Genomic DNA, 9,107 nt, shown 5'->3' on the forward strand with positions numbered 1-9,107 from the left:
AAATTATGTATAATTCTTCTACAATAAAATAAGCAAATAGACCACATTTCTTCCTTTGTTTATTTCAACCATTGAACTTGGTTTCAAATTTTGAACAACTTCCAGCATTGGCTCTTAAGGTTTTTTTTCCCTTGAACATTTTTTTCATATAATTTGTGAATAAATAATAATAATAATAATCTTTATTTATAGAGCTTTCATGACAAATGCAGCGCAAAGTGCTCTACAAAACAAAAAAAGCTAAAAGATGAATTAGCATTAAAATCCAAGCAAAAATCAGGACTAACGTAAAACATTCAAAAGAAAAGATTACAATTTAAGAGAAGACGGTGAAATCGGCAAAACAGCGATTACATGAATAGCAACAGAGAAATAAAAACTCAACCAAAAGCAAAGGTAAAAAAGTGGGTCTTAAGCTGTGTTTTAAAAATGTCTACAGAGGCTGCCTGTATAAGGTGCTGTGGGAGTTTATTCCAGGCCGTTGGCCATACCAGTGGCCCTTAAACGAATGGAATCTGACCCGGCCTGTGGTCCTCTTGTGAAACATCTCTCGCGCATACTACAGTTATTTCACACCTTCGTACTTCGTAACGTCAAACCAGACGCGGGTGCATTTTTGCCGAAACAGCGCGGCCGACGCGGGGGTGCGTGACCGACTGCATCTGATGAGACAGAGACGGTCACCACAGCAAACGCTGTCAAGAAGAAAACAGGCTCTGTGAAAAATAAGGAAAAGACACGGGTGGGGGGAAAAGCAGTGCGGCTGAAGTCTGGAAAAGAAAACAAAACATTGACAGATCCTCAAGGTGCTGGTGGTGACTGAGGCTGAGAAGTTAGAGGCGACGATGCAGATTGCGATGTAATGTTTCCGAGTGGGAAAAACACAATAAATGGCTGCGTCCCACAGCCTATGGCTACAAGACCAACTTCAGACTTCTCTTCATAATTATGGCTACAAGACGGAAAACACAGAACACAAGACCAAAAAACACCCCACCGCCAGCACCCTGTGATTAATGGTAGCTCATTCAAAGTGATGGAAACAGGCTCCTTGACCTCTATTGGAAACGGGCTCCTTGACCTCTATTGGAAACGGGCTCCTTGACCTCCGGTTTACCATCAACAGCAACAAGCTAGAGTACTCACCAGAAAAAAGAAATTTGACCACATCACACCAACACTAATTGAACTACACTGGCTACCCATACAGGCCAGAGCCGACTTCAAGATACTCCTCCTGACCTATAAAACCTTAAATGGACTCGCACCACCTTACATGTCCAGTTTAATAAATATATACATCCCTCCAAGACCACTACGCTCTCAGGATGCTGGAAAACTCACAGTCACAACACACAATAAAATAACGGTTGGGGGCAGAGCTTTCACACACCGTGCCCCCTGTCTCTGGAACGCTCTCCCTCAGGATGTCAGAAATGCACACTCACTGGACATATTCAAGTCAAGGCTAAAAACACACCTTTTTTCCATACACTACGGTTCAGCTTAGTTTTAATCAGTATGATTCATACAGCTATGCACATTTTACCATGTTTTACTATGTTTTTATTGCTATGCTATTTGTGTTTGATTTGTTTTTTGATGTATTAATGCTGTAAAGTGCACAGAGACCCCCTGGGGTGATTTTGTACTATAAATAAAATAAACTGAAACTGAAACTGACCTCTATTGGAAACGGGCTCCTTGACCTCTATTGGAAACGGGCTCCTTGACCTCTATTATAGACGGACAAGACTTGCATTTGTGTTGATTGCATGAAAACGCACCACAAAAATCACAATGTCGTACCACTTAATAGAATATCCTTCTCCAGCCAAGACCTCCCCCTCTCACCTGTAGTCACCAACTCGGGTGTAAAAATGGACCCCCACCTGACCTTCGACCCCCATATCAAACACCTCTGCAAAACTTAATTCTTCCACCTCCGAAACATAGCCAGACTCCGCCCCACACTCGCCCTCCCTGATGCAGAAAAATTCATCCACACCTTTGTCTCCTCAAGGCTCGACTACTGCTACGCACTTCTCACCGGCATCCCTAGCAAGAGCATCCAGAGGCTCCAGTACATACAGAACAGTGCTGCTAGGATCCTGGTGAGAGTGCGAAAATACGAACACATCACATCTACTTAAAGGAACTCATTGAACCCCCAGCCTCCACCCGCACATGAAACACACTCAAAACCACAAAACAAAACGCCGCACCATGGGGGACCTGGCCTTCTGCTCAGCTGCTCCTCGGCTGTGGAATGCCCTCCCCGACCACCACAGTCCGTAGATTTAAAAAGGGACTAAAGACCTTCCTTTTTAGCAAGGCATTTGCCTTTTAAGCTGCCCCATGTGCTTCTTTTAACTGCTTAGGTGTCCACAGAATGTTTTAATTGTTTTTATTCTTATTTTTCTTTTTAATACATATAATATTTCTGCTTGTAGCACTTTGAGATTTGTTTCAAATGTAAAGTGCGTTATAAATAAAATGTATTATTCATTATCATCATTTTTCGACCGTGGTCGAGATCATGGATTTCACAATGCCACGCCAGACTTCCCGGTCCTTCATTGCCATCCCCAGTTCCTGCTTACTGATGCATGTGTCCCTAGCGATGACATCAGGGAACAACAGTTTTCTACCTCTGGTCTGCTTTGAGGCAGGACTCCAGAGAAGGGAAGATATAACCTCATTGTCAGCTCTGTAGCAGTGGCCGGCAAACTGTGTTCTTCTGGATCGGACAAGTGAAGAAACACGGGGAAGGTTGCCGTATATTAGATCAGTCGATGGGTGGCTCTTCCAAGACAGATTTTGCGCTCTCATTAGAAGGCGGGTGTAAGTGTTATTAATATGAATCCAAACTAGCAGAAGTGCCAGTGAGTTGATAGAATATGAACTAGCAGAAGTGCGTAGGCCTGCGTTTGGGTGTTTGTTTGACTGAAGGAACCTTGAACCTGGAGGCAGGAGGGTTACAACCACATTCTGGTATCAGACAGCAGCCTCACAGAGCCACGGATAATCAAGAAAACCAAAAGGGCCTGTGACTCCCCGGCTAAAAGAGCCTGCGGTATCCATAATTAGGGCTCCTAGTCTAATGGGCCACCTGGAAACCCGTTCACAAGGACTTACTTCTGGTCATTATTTAGGTAGCGCACACATCTTTTGAATGCCTTCGGCAGAGTTCAAATGAGCCATTTTAATCTAGATTGCATGATTGCAGTGAGATTAATCTAGATTAAAAAAATGAATCTATCCCACCACTACTCTTATGTACCTGTACACAAGAGTAAAACAATAAAGTACAACATTGACCTTGCCCGACAAGGCTTGACAGACCACTTTGGATGGGTTTGGACTTTCTGGATGGATGCAGAAGGATTTCCACTGGTGTCTCGTTGTACAGGGAGGTCTGTCTGGTGTCTCGCTGTACAGGGACTCAGGGAGGTCTCACCGACATCCTGACAGAAAGAAACCAATGAATAGAGGACAGGACATAGTCATACCGTTAGATAATGCATTATGGAAAGAATTGCACAATATTATAAACGGCACATAAAATGTAATTATTAAAAGGACTTAATACCGATCTTAAATGTACTTTATTTCCAGAAATGCCATATTTGGATCTGTACATTACAAGCACCACACTTAACAACAACCAAAACAAATATGGTTCTATAACTTTATTAACTTGGCATTTAATATTATCAGTGATATTTTTTTCTTCTTTAAAAAAACTATACACTTGCAGCATTTACAACAAATTACCGGTAAGTTACTTACGGAGCAAGTCTTGGAGACAGCAGGGTTGTCCCCCAAGATAACCAGAAGTCCCCAAAGACAAACAGACCTGACAGCTGGCCCAAGTCATTTTTCATAGTTGTACACAAATCTGAGAAAACTGTAGTATTGACACAAAAATAACAGATGTAATATGAGATATTATGTAATATGAGATTTATTTTTGACTTAGGCACTAATAAACCTGACTTAAGTGAAATTTGTGGAGTAACTGACCAACTCCAGATTTAGGATTTTATTTATTATCATCTTTTTTGCCAAAGTCAGAAGATGTCACTCTTGAGCTAGTCCATTATACTAAAATGGGCTTGATCCTTTTCAATTAGGATTTAGGTCGTTTTACCAGGGGTTGACAGTATCATGAGCCGAAAATATAATTTCTCAAAAAATTACTTGGGCCATTACATACACAATCACACATAATCGGAAAAGATAAAGATGAATAGACAAAAAAATTAGAGGGGACATGATAGGAAGGATAGAGGAGACATAAGAATAGATTATAGGAGAAGAAAGAAGTTTGCAAATGAAAAGGGAAAGGAGAGGAACAGAGTGTAAGTAAAGCTTTGTGGTGCAAAACGACACGTGTGCTTGTAGATCTGCTATTTTCACTAGTTTGGGTCCCGGGAAAACATCTAATCTCTCTTTTGGGTCTCGACCAGAAACATTTGGGAACCACTGGTGTAGACAACTCACCTTGGTCTGAAGTAAAGCTCACATAACAGACGTTGTCCAGTGACAGCTTTCTACTTCTTCTTGAAAAGGTCCATCAGCCTTGAGGACAACTGGCCAAGCACTGCAAAGAACCCTGCTCGCACCAAATCTGAAACATAAACACCACATGAGCCCATGGTCAAATAATAGCCTACAAATATGTGACCCTCCGCTACAACATCTGATAGTAAATTGGCACAAGCAAAATACAGTATTTTGTGCCCTGCATAAATGCATTATTGAACATTACAATTCAAAAACACAAGGCCACAATGTCCTATTTTGTATAGTGTTGTAGGGGGGGTCCACCTAAAGCGAGTCAAAGTCAAAACCGAGTGTGTGGGGGGAGAGAGAGAGAGAGAGAGAGAGAGAGAGAGAGAGAGAGAGAGAGAGAGAGAGAGAGAGAGAGACATATCCCAAGGTCATCGGGGTTTCGAACTTCATACCCCTCACTCAGGCGACCCACGCGGGGTGATCAAGTCCCGACTTAAGAGTATAGAGATCGACTACTATATGTAATCTTGGCAGAAATACACATATATATATTCTTTGACTACGCCACCTTGGGAATTTAATCAATTAAAGTGCAAAAGTATAAAGTGCAACACAGGTTCGGTGTAATCATAGGAGCAGAGACGTGCTTCTCAAGATAATCACTTTCAATATATTGTAACAAAAAGATAAAATATTAGTTTAGTTTAATTCGATAAATCAAGTTATACAGTACAATTTAATATTTTAAAAGGGCAAGCAGGGGTCAACAACCGGGGAGCAGAGTTAGAAGAGGAAGACGTTAGTGGGGTGAGGGTTCTGACTACTTCAATCCACAGCAAATCACACAAATACACTACAAAATCCCTTACAAACACTGGTGGGTTAGGTGCACTCTAACACACACACACACACACACACAGCATGCAGTGAGGAGGGGGAAGAGCCCTCCCGATAGATCTACCCCACAGTACGATGTTGCCTCTGTATGCTCTGAATAACACAGGCAACAACAATTAGTATCAATTAACAGGTAATTGGCAGTTCAATAAGTATAATAATCAAAAAGTAAAATACAATACAAAAAGACGACTACTATAGGAAAAGGGGCAAGCACAGCAAGGACTAAGCCTATAAAACAAAACAAAACATAACAGTTAGGTCCCACCATGTACCATAATCATACATCAAAACATGATTAAAATGCATATTGTTTTACCTCAGCAATTAAGGTCTAGTACATGGCAGGGACTATAGAAGACATGGCAGGAGGCTCATGGAAGACATGGCAGGGGACTCATGGAAGGAGCATGTAGCTGTAGGCCTACACAAAGAGCCTGGTACACCAGCCTATACTGCAAGTACAAAATTAACAACCCAAATGAGTACAAAAATGAATAAAACCACAATATAAAGTCATATACAAACATTACTTTGAAAATGGCCGATCTACAAGCTGCCGCACAAGAACATGCCTCCAGAAAAGTGCGGTTTTGGCCCTAATTGGGTTACAAACAAACAGCCTCTTGGTCCTCAACACTGAGGCCTATGAGGAGGGTACCTGAGGAACAATAGAGGGTATGCACATGACATCATCATACCTGGAAGTTATGCGGGAACGCCCACTGGGTGGCAAAAAACTACTTTCTGGCCTTGACAGCCCATTCATCCAAACAGAAAAGTCTTGTTTGATTGCATTAAACAATGTTAAACTCGCCAACATTGCAGCTGTACGAAAAGCTTGAATTATCCTCTTTCTATCTGCAAAGTCCACCATAGAAACGTTATGAGTTACTTTCTGTCAAGAAATGCCCTGCATTTGATTAGTGTCAGAGTTTGGAAGTGCTTGTTTTCAATAACACAACGTTTTGCTGCCTCCTGCATTATGTGACATTTAGAAACGGGTGGTACGTAGGCCGGTTGAGTGATATCCAACGAGCGCTTCCAAACTAACACTCCATGCTGCTCAATGTTTTGCCACAGTCTAGATGAGGGGGGCGTGTCCTGATGGTAAAATCATGCATGTGCATACTCTCTATAGGCCCATTAAACTACACACAATAATCTGAACAGTGGTTTAACATAAAAACAACCCAATGCCTACCTTGCAAGTCACACAAGTCAGTGCATACCGATAGCCAAGCAGGAATGACTGACTGAGTACCTGGCTTTATAGGGGAAGGGATAATCAGTGACCACTTGCAGCTGAGCTGGGCGTGGACACAGAACTCTGTGTAGAGACAGTTCTCCCTGTTACATATACAATCAAATAAATCTGTATACAAGATCAGATTTCAGGGGGGGAGGGAAATACTAAATTAACTGTTAACTACATTAACATTTTTCGCGGGGGCGAGTTGGTAAAGGGTATTCCCAGTAGCTATACCCTCAATCAGTCCCATTAGGGAAAAACCAGGGCCACACAATCTGTTGGAACTACTCTGCCAGGGCTGGGAGGGCGCAAGGATGACTAGGCTCTGTGGGTTTGTAACGGTCAGATATTTCTATCAACAATTACTGTTTTTTAAATCACGGGTTGTGAATGATCTCCCTTTAAGTCACAATTGAGCGTGTGGAATGCAATGAAATAGCCTAAATAAGCAAGCAGCAAACACAGTCAGAAACAATTAAAGCTCAAGTTATCATAACCCATTTATCTCATCAAAGCAGAATAATATACAGACAGACAAGTAAGACGCGCGACCGCGGGAAGCGAACGCAGCTCGTAAATTGCAATAACAACAATTAGAATAGATTACGTACTTTTTTAAGGGTTCTCTTTTTTATTTTTTTAGATAAGTCTATGTCCTAATATTTGCTGGTCCTTCCCACTCAGGCACGGCACTAGCATGGCAGAGAATCTTTTGTTGGCCTGGTGAGAGAGGACACGACCTGACCAGACTAGGTCACCCTGCTGAAAGTGGCCTACTTCTTGCGGGCATTCTCTGGCCTTAAAGTTCTCTTTTTTTCTTTTTTCTTTAAGTTTTTTTTTTATTTTTGTAATTTTTTTTTAAAGTTTAGTGTGTGTGTGTGTGTGTGTGTGTGTGTGTGTGTGTGTGTGTGTGTGTGTGTGTGTGTGTGTGTGTGTGTGTGTGTGTGTGTGTGTGTGTGTGTGTGTGTGTGTGTGTGTGTGTGTGTGTGTGTGTGACAAGCTAGGGCTAGGCCATTCTCTGGCCTAGCTTGTCTAGCCTGGTGCACACCCACTCTCCCCCTGACCTCCTCCGCCCACCTCTGCTGTCTCTTCTTCACCAGGAGGTGAACGTTGGCAGGGCTTCTCCTGGACCCCTCTGGTCAAGGCGCTGACAAAAATTGGGTAGGCACTGGGGGGACACTGGGGAGGCACTGGGGAGGCACTGGGGGGGGACACTGGGGAGGAACTGGGGGGGACACTGGGGAGGCACTGTGGAGGCACTGGGGGGGACACTGGGGAGGCACTGGGGGGGACACTGGGGAGGCACTGGGGGGGGGGACACTGGGGAGGCACTGTGGAGGCACACAAAACATTTTTGTTTGATGGCTGTTTTGTGCCCCCCTCCCCCGCATCAAACAAAAATGTTTTGTCAAACCATGTGACTTCCATTGGAAATGCATTGGGGCGGCCAATAAACATGGACAAGACACAAGACAAATGTTGTATGCATGTTGCAACAGTGTGAGTGAGACCTTAGTCATTTCATCCTGCAGCGGGCCCTGACACAGGGACACAGAACATCACCAGGGACAAAAATTGCTGTTCCTTGGAGTACGGTTGCACCACTGAAAAAATAGTCATCAAGAATCATACGTAAGCTAAGAACCTAACAGTGGAATATCAATATAATGAAACTATGCGTATACACTAGAGTGCTATGTCTACAAATATGCTATCTAATCTAAATGACATAAATTGAGCTTTTGCATATGCCTGTAAGGTCATCGAGGCTATAGGGCAAGTGCTACGGCAAGTGCTAAGGGTTAAGATGGAGTCTGAAGAGGTGGGTTTTCAGACTACGGCGGAAGATTGGGATTTGGGAGGAAGAATTTGGAACGTGTGGAGCGTTGTCCCTGCGTTTTTAGTGAGTGTATTTCCAGCTTCCCTGTGTCGGCTGATCTGATTGCACAGGAGGGTTTGTATGGTCCGTTCAGACTTGTGAGAGATTGTGAGTGACCTTTGGTATGTTAGGAGACATGTGAGAATTTTGGCTGGTTGAAGACCAAGCGAGCTGCGGCATTCTGGTCCTGGATCAATTGGAGAGGCTTAAGTGCGCATTTCAGTTGGCCAGTGAGGAGCTAGAGTTACAATCGGAATTGGATCAGGAGCAAACAATGGTGTTCATGTAGTCCGTAAGCTAGTACCCCACATTTACCATCTAGAGGGAATAATTCTCACAGTAATTACACTTAAATGTCTAACTCTAACTGCTTCCTCATGGATGTGTTTGCTATCTGGATGGGTCAGATGTATTAATATGGTGTCCCTATAGGATGTTTAGCACAGTTATTGGTTAGGAAAGGGAGTTGTCGCACACAGCCTCCAACCCGCCTACATCATGACAAGAACGAAGACTCCTCCTTCCTATAGAAGAGCTCTTCACCCAGTTATCTAACTCTCT

The 9,107-nt window shown here is 43.1% G+C and overlaps 1 long non-coding RNA gene across 2 annotated transcripts; it reads right to left on the bottom strand.

Annotated features, from left to right (window-relative positions):
* Positions 1–164: 164 nt before the first annotated feature.
* On the bottom strand, positions 165–6,654 carry LOC306916247. Of its 2 annotated transcripts, XR_013788969.1 has the most exons (6): positions 6,620–6,654; positions 5,735–5,870; positions 5,388–5,508; positions 4,507–4,633; positions 3,793–3,910; positions 165–3,467 (listed from the first exon to the last, which is right to left on the bottom strand). It is a non-coding gene; the product is annotated as an uncharacterized lncRNA (long non-coding RNA). The 2 variants fall into 2 exon arrangements; XR_013788968.1 differs by lacking the exon at positions 5,388–5,508.
* Between the last annotated feature and the right edge of the window lie 2,453 nt (positions 6,655–9,107).

Source organism: Electrona antarctica (assembly GCF_951216825.1).
Source record: "Electrona antarctica genome assembly, chromosome: 23".
Classification (NCBI taxonomy): domain Eukaryota; kingdom Metazoa; phylum Chordata; class Actinopteri; order Myctophiformes; family Myctophidae; genus Electrona; species Electrona antarctica.